Raw genomic sequence first — 8466 nt, forward strand, 5'->3', positions numbered from 1 at the left:
GATTAACTTTCGTTGGAATTTCATAAGTTGTTGATTCAATTTGTTTAACCGTTTGATTGATAACTTATTTATGTATGTTTATTAAGAATGCGCGCTTAATTTTCATGCATGAATATGACGCTAGAATATAAGTGAGTTTCACCTAATCGTTATGAACTTATATTCACAAGTAGTGGAGGTTGCTTATAAACAATCGCGTTAAATGAATTCTTGGCACGAGTTTCATGCTCATCATAGTAACGAATGCCTTGTCAACACTTATAGTTTTCATGATGCTTAATGATCTTTGATTGTATCTTTATTGTGCTGTTCACGTAAAGGACTTTTGGAGAATGTTGTGAATTGCGTTGCACTAACCCATCCAATTCATTAACTTAAGGAAAACTTGACGGTTAATTTAAGCGGACCTAATTAACCCGGAGTGTTGAGTTTCATAATTTATCGAAAGACCAACTGAGAATCAATCTTGTATGCAAGTGTAAAATGTGTTGAGAAGAACCCCTTAGCTATTCCATCATCCATATTTTTATCATATTTATATTTACGTTTTGCCTTTAATTACAATTTGTGCATTTTAGTTAATTTTCGTCAAATCAAACCCCCCCCCCCCTTTACTTTCTTGTTCTTTAATGCTTAGAATTTGTTTAGTTTATGTTTTAAAGTATTTTTGAATTTTTGGTTTGTCTTAGTGTTTTAAACTTTAATTTTGCATTCTTTGAGTCTAGTTTAGTGTTTTAAACTTTATTTTACGTTTTTTTTCCAAGAGATTTGCAATCCCTCCTAATCCCCGGTCCAGAACGATCCCTACTTATACTTACATTCTTCACTACAATTGACAAAAAGAGGGTTTAATTTGTGTGCGTATAAATCTCGCATCAAGAAAGAACCCCTAACTAGTCCATCATCCATTAAAAACCCCAAAAACGTTTCAAGATCAGTTTTACTTTGCAATCTGTTTTCTCAACTTTAATTTCGTCCAAATCAAATCCCCCTTTACTTTGAAGTCTCAATTTAGTTAGAAATTGTTTTGGTTCATGTTTTTAAGTGTTTTGAGTCATGTTTTCAACCAATTTCGTCCAAGTTAGTGTAGGTGCTCAAAACTGCCCAGAAAGTGGTTTTTAGGCAGTTTTGAGTCTTCTAGTTGCTGTTTTGAGTTTTTGTTTTGTTTTAGTGTTTTAACTTTGGTTTTTCATTCTTTGAGTCCAAATTAGTGTTTTTAACTTTGTTTTGGACTTCTTAGGTCAGTTTTCAAGAGTTTAGCAATCCCTCCTAATCCCCGGTTTTGAACGATCCCTACTTACATACTTTGCTACAATTGTCAGAAGAGGGTTTAATTTGTGTGCTTAATATATTTTGCATCAGTAAACAATTTGTATTTGCATGAATTTCGTGGGATTTATTCACCTATCACTTAGAATGTTGTTTCTTGCTGTTTTAAGCGTTTTTAGAGTGTTTTAGTGTGTTTTATAGTGTCTTGGTATAAAACTCCGAAAATTTGATAAAAATTTTAAAAAAAAACAAAAAAAAAAAAAAAAAAAAAAAAAAAAAAAATTTTGAAAAACCCAAAAATATGTGTTTTTAGAGTCATTTGAGTCATTTTGGTGTTTGTTTGTGTCTTAGCGCTACTTGGGAGGCAACCCAATACAGTAAATAAAACAAAGCTTGTTCATTGATTTTTCGATAAATTACAATTGTATCTAAACATGGCAGAAAGATGGAGTCTTCACAAAGGTTGTTTGCGTGAAGCCCCACTACGAGGCGCAAAAGCGGAAGGCGCAGAAGCGGGAGGCGTAGGAACAGAAGGCATAGGAGCAGAAGGCATCGGAGCGGGAGGCGTAGGAACAGAAGGCATCGGAGCGGGAGGCATCGAAGATAGAGCATTCCAGGCCTCAATACTTGGCCAAGCGCTGGATGAGCCAGGAAAAAGGTGCCTCTGGAGGAAAGACGAAAACCTTTGACGGTCACTGTGAATCCGACCTTCAGACTCTTGCAGCTCATCAAGCTTCCTCTTCATGCCCGACGAATAGTTATTTGCAAGCACATGCAAACTTCTATTCTCATACTTAAGCTGCTGGATCTCCTGCTTGAGACTTTCCACCTCTGCCATCAATGATTCCACCTGACGGGAGCGGGCAAGCAGGCGTTGGCCCATGTTGGACACAGAACTCGCACACTGAACACTAAGTGCGAGGGACTCTTGAACGGCCAACTCATCGGACCGTCCTGACAGTAGCCTACTATCTTTTGGAGTGAGGAGGTTCCTAGCTACTATTGTAGCTGTTGTGGCGTCCTGCATCACGGAGTCTTCACCTGTGAGAGGACCGTTAGAAGAAAAGAAAGAAGGGCGCCATACGTTACCTTGACGCGGCGCGCCCGTATCACTGCTAAGGCTCAATTCCAAGCTAAGGTTCGATGAGTTTGCCATGTTTTCAAAAGTGTTCAAAGAGAAGGGATGAAGTTAAATTTCAAAGGGCCGGAGTCGATTTTCAAGAATGGGAATCTTCAGAGTGTGTTTGTGGCGGTGATTGATACCTCAATAAGAAGCCAAGGCGACGCGTCCACCGATTCAAAAAGCCGGAATTTCCGGCGTAATTTAGGCGACGCTTTCTCAGCTTTTCAGAAGACGTGTTCAACTTTGTCAAAAGAGTTCTTCTTTTCAGACAACACGTGGAGGCCATCATCGCAACTACACATCTTTAGCCGACAAGCGCAAAGTTCGGCGACGCTTTCTCAGCTTTTCAGAAGACGCGTGCAGCTTTGTCAAAAGGAGCCGCATCTGCACTACCACGTGTCGTTCAGAAAGCGAAGGGGCGTCGTTCAGAAAGCGAAGGGGCGTCGTTCAGAAATCGAAGGGGCGCCTGCTCAGAAATCGAAGAGGCGTGTTCAGAGATCGAAGAGGCGCCATTATTTCAAAAAGCCGGATTTGCGGGATCAAAACGTTTGTCGACAAAGGTAAAAAGTACCACCACTTGATATTATCTCTATATATGTCTACCTTCGTCTTTTATGGCAGGGTGATAGGAGCATATTTATGCGACTTAAATGGCTTGTTCTCGTACATTTACGTTATGTTTCTTTAGTTATTTTAGTACTTTAAGCTATTTTCGTGTGTTTGTAGGTCCAAAGGGCTAAAGGAGCAAAAAGATGCATTTTGGAGACTTTTGGAGCACTTTTGGGCTAAGGACGGATAGCTTATGCTTGAAGCCAAAGTGTTGGACGAAATTGAAGACCTAATTGGAGCCAAAGTGTTGGAACCTTGTTCTCTTTAGTTTTAGGACATTTAAACCTTTCCTAATCCCAATCATGCCATGCATAACACACATCCATTCTAACACATTGTCATTGCACATGCATTTCCTTCATTAGTTAGCCCACATGCACTTATCACTTATCATCACCACATATCATATCACTTAATCACTTATCACTTATCATCACCACTTAACCACTTATCATATCATAACCACATATCATATCACTTATCACTTATCACTTAACATATCATCCACCTACTTCACCTACAACATCCACCTACTTCACCTACAACATCCACCTACTTCACCTACAACCTCCACTTACTTCACCAACCTCACACACTTACTTCACCTATAAATGATATAGCCATATGTTCCCTCCACTACTCCTATAAATACCCTTGCATTCATTCATTCATGGACATCTCATTTCATACACAACACACCACAAACACATCCCTTTCTCTCTTAGCCGTGAGTCTCCCTTAGAATCCAAAAACCATCTTCCATTTCCATCACTCCCCACTCCATTCCACACTTCCATCCCCCCAACCAACTATCCCTAGACCTTATGCTACAACGAAGAGGAAGAGAAGAGGGCCTAAACGTTCATACAATTCAAGTTTGAGTTGTTGGAATGTTTAGGTGTTTCTTTGATTTCAATGTTTAATTTCAATACTCTTTGTTTTGTACGAATGAGGCATGGAAGAGAAGAGGGCCTAAACGTTCATACAATTCAAGTTTGAGTTGTTGGAATGTTTAGGTGTTTCTTTGATTCTCTTTGTTTTGTACCATGAGGAACTAAACCCCCCTTTGGCTAGGGGGGGATTCGAAATAAATGTTTATGCTTGCATTTTGATTTGATTACTTCTAATTGCATTTCATAAGTTGTTGATTCAATTTGTTTAACCGTTTGATTGATAACTTATTTATGTATGTTTATTAAGAATGCGCGCTTAATTTTCATGCATGAATATGACGCTAGAATATAAGTGATTTTCACCTAATCGTTATGAACTTATATTCACAAGTAGTGGAGGTTGCTTATAAACAATCGCGTTAAATGAATTCTTGGCACGAGTTTCATGCTCATCATAGTAACGAATGTCTCGTCAACACTTATAGTTTTCATAATGCTTAATGATCTTTGATTGTATCTTTATTGTGCTGTTCACGTAAAGGACTTTTGGAGAATGTTGTGAATTGCGTTGCGCTAACCCATCCAATTCATTAACTTAAGGAAAACTTGACGGTTAATTTAAGCGGACCTAATTAACCCGGGGTGATGAGTTTCATAATTTATTGAAATGTAATTGGAAATCTTTTTATTATGCAAGTGTAACATATGTGGAGATGACCCCCTTAGCCATTCTATCATCCATTCATTCCATTCCATCAAATTTGTTTTACAATCTGTTTAGTTTATTACTTGTTTTGTTATTTCAATTTTCGTATAAATCTAAATCCCCCTTTACTTTATTGTCCAATTTAGTTAGAAAGTATCTTAGTTTGTGTTTTTAAGAGTTTTGATTCAATTTATTTCCCAATTTCGTCCAAATTCACCAAAGTGCTCAAAACTGCCCAGAAAGTGTTTTTAAGGCAGTTTTGAGTGTTTTGGGTGATGTTTGAGTCTTTTGGTTTGTTTTAGTGTTTTAAAGTTTGGTTTTACATTCTTTGAGTCTAGTTTAGTGTTTTATATTGTGTTTTTATGTTTTTGAGTCAAATCCAAGTGATTAACAATCCCTCCTAATCCCCGGTCTAGAACGATCCCTACTTATACATATACTACAATTTGACGAAAAGAGGGTTTAATTTGTGTGCGCATAATTCACGCATCAAATTTTGGCGCCGTTGCCGGGGATTAGAAAATTTGCTAATCCCTTGGATTATTTGTTTCTGTATTGTCTTTTAGATTTAGTTTTTTTTTATTTGTGTTTTGTTTGTTAAGAACAACATGGCACTTGATAACGCTTCTCTTTTGTCACAACTCATGGAAAGGTCCCAAATGCAAAGAGTTGATATATTTAATCTTCAATCAAGGAATAACGTGTTTTCCAATACTTACAATTCGGATTGGAGTGATCATTCAAACTCTATGTGGTGGGAACCTCAAAATGCTCAACAAGGAGGATATTGGCAGCCACCACAACCTCATATTCAATATGCCCAACCAAATTTAAGTTCGTCAATAGATTATAATCAAAAGCTTAACGAATTAATTTGTTTGGTGCAGGGCTCACAAAATCAAGACAATGAGGCTCGACAAGAAGACAAAAGGTTGGATCACTTGGAAAAGCAAATTGGGCAGATAGCGGAGTTCGTAGGACAATTTTGCGACCAAGGCAAACTCCCTAGTTCAACCATTGTAAATCCGAAGGGAGGATTTGAAGCACCTTTGCCGGAAGCACTTATTGCTCCTACGCCATCTAATTCAAGTAAGGTTGTTCCAATTAGTTCTAACCCCATTCCACCTAATATCCCTATTCCTTGCAGGTTCATGAATTCCAAGGAAGAAGAAAGTGAAAAAGACATCTTGGAAGACCTTCCAAAGGTGCAAAGTAGGGAATTTCATGAATTCATCAAAGGGGATATACTTGAGACAACAATGCCCAAAGAAGTTGAATTTGATGACATTGGACAAGTCATAACCATCACATGCAATCTGGCCAAGTCCAATATCCCTGAAACTTTCAAAGGAGTGGTGTTTGTCATTGAGTTCTTGTCGGACAAAACAAGTAAGTTTTTTTCAAATTCCTTTACATTTTATACTAACTTGCTGTTTTTTATGAATCAGGCACCTACACTAGAATTCAAACCATTGCCGGTTCACTTCAAGTATCACCTTCCATTCAAGGACCAATTCCATGCCGTTTGATTTTATTTATCTTAATAAAAAAAAAAAAAAAAAAAAAAAAAAAAAGAGAAAGAAAGATACTAAACATGGAGAAAGGTGGAGCTTCACAAAGGTTGTTTGCGTGAAGCCCCACTACGAGGCGCAGAAGCGGAAGGCATAGAAGCGGGAGGCATAGAAGCGGGAGGCATCGGAGCGGAAGCCATCGGAGCGGGAGGCATCGGAGCTAGAGCATTCCAGGCCTCAATACTTGGCCAAGCGCTGGATGACCCAGGAAAAAAGTGCCTCTGGAGATAAGACGCAAGCCTTTGACGGTCACTGTGAATTCGACCCTCAGATTCTTGCAGCTCATCAAGCTTCCTCTTCATCCCCGACGAATAGTTATTTGCAAGCACATGCAAACTTCTATTCTCGTACTTAAGCTGCTGGATCTCTTGCTTAAGTCTTTCCACCTCTGCCATCAACGATTCCACTTGGCGGGACCGAGCAAGCAGGCGTTGGCCCATGTTGGACACAGAACTCGCACACTGAACACTAAGTGCGAGGGACTCTTGAACGGCCAACTCATCGGACCGTCCTGACAGCAGCCTACTATCTTTTGGAGTGAGGAGGTTTTTAGCTACTATTGTAGCTGTTGTGGCGTCCTGCATCACAGAGTCTTCACCTGAAAGAGGACCGTTAGAAGATAAAAAAGAAGGGCGCCATACATTACCTTGACGGGGCGCAACCGGATCGCTGCTGAGACTCAAATCTAAGCTAAGGTTCGATGAGTTTGCCATTTTTTTCAAAAGTGTTCAAAGAGAAGGGGTGGATGGAGTTAAAATTTCACAAAGGGCCGGAGTCGAGTTTCAGGAATGGGAAATCTTCAGAGTGTGTGTGTTGGGGTGATTGATAGCTCTATAAAAAGCCAAGACGACGCGTCCACCGATTCAAAGAGCCGGATTTTCCGGCGTAATTTAGGCGACGCTCCCTCGGCTTTTCAGAAAACGCGTTCAACTTTGTCAAAAGATTTCTGACAAAGCTGAAAACACGTGGAGGCCATCATCGCATCTACACATCTTTAGCCGACAAGCGCAAAGTTCGGCGACGCTTTCTCTGCTTTTCAGAAGACGCGTGCAGCTTTGTCAAAAGGAGCCGCATCTGCACTACCACGTGTCGTTCAGAAAGCGAAGGGGCGTCGTTCAGAAATCGAAGGGGCGCCTGCTCAGAAATCGAAGAGGCGTATTCAAAGATCGAAGAGGCGGCACTATTTCAAATAGCCGGATTTGCGGGATCAAAACGTTTGTCGACAAGGGTAAAAAGTACCACCACTTGATATTATCTCTATATATGTCGACCTTCGTCTTTTATGGCAGGGCAAACCTGAAGAAAATGCCCAACTCTCCCTCACCTCTGAGGGCGCACTCCCAGCAAAGCCTTTCAAAATACTCAATTCTTTCTTCTTCCCCAAAGATGATACCATATGCCTGGAGTACATATGACCCAGGAAGAAACGGCGGATTGAAGCATGTGCTGATTCATTCACCGCTTCTTCAAAGCAAAGGTATCTCATATCATCAAGGTCAAAAGCAAAAGTATCTCATATCATGCTCTTTCCCTGTCTTTTTCTTTGTCCTTGTTCTTACTTGCATGGCAAAGTAAAAGAAGCAATCAGCCGGCACTTGGAGTCAGTCTACCGATCTAGAGCCAACTGCCTGGAATCTATTCCTGATTGCTTACCTAGCGTTGCTCTCGAGTAGTCATCTTCAACGGTTGATACACTTCCAGAGAAGGGACCACTCCTGCAAAGATTGAACAAAGAAACAGATAACAGGAGGAAGCTCAGACCTTCGGGGGAGACCCTAAAAGGAATCCTGCTGCCCAGTTCAAGAGTAGCACAAAGGAAAATCAACGATGGGCGGAAACCAGTTCAAGAGTAAGCCTGTGGAATCACAAAGATCAAAGCCTCAATGCAATCACCAAGGAGAAGAGGGAATTTACACTCCATAACCAGATTTGCGTCCCTAAACTCTTCTCTTTGTTAATTACATTCCGCCATGTTTAGTATGTTTAAATGTTTTTTGTGTGTTTACTTATGTTTTGTGTGAACCATATGCTTAAAACATTGAGGACAATGTTTGATTTAAGTGGGGGGGGGGGGGGGGGGGGGGGTAACTAAGTTTATTTAATGCAAATTCGTGGGATTTTATCACCCATAACTTCAAATGTTGTTCCTTGCTGTTTTAAGGTGTTTTTAAGTTGTTTTAGAGTGTTTTAGTGTGTTTTGTTTTATAATTCGAAAATCCCATAAAAATTTGAAAAATTGTTTTGAAAAACCCAAAAAGAGTTGTTTTAAGAGTCGTTTTTGTGTGTTTGTGTCTT

The sequence above is a fragment of a genome, unplaced genomic scaffold (assembly GCF_019419815.1).
Source record: "Pyrus x bretschneideri cultivar Hongxiangsu unplaced genomic scaffold, Pyrus_bretschneideri_v1 Contig108, whole genome shotgun sequence".
In the NCBI taxonomy this organism is placed as follows: domain Eukaryota; kingdom Viridiplantae; phylum Streptophyta; class Magnoliopsida; order Rosales; family Rosaceae; genus Pyrus; species Pyrus x bretschneideri.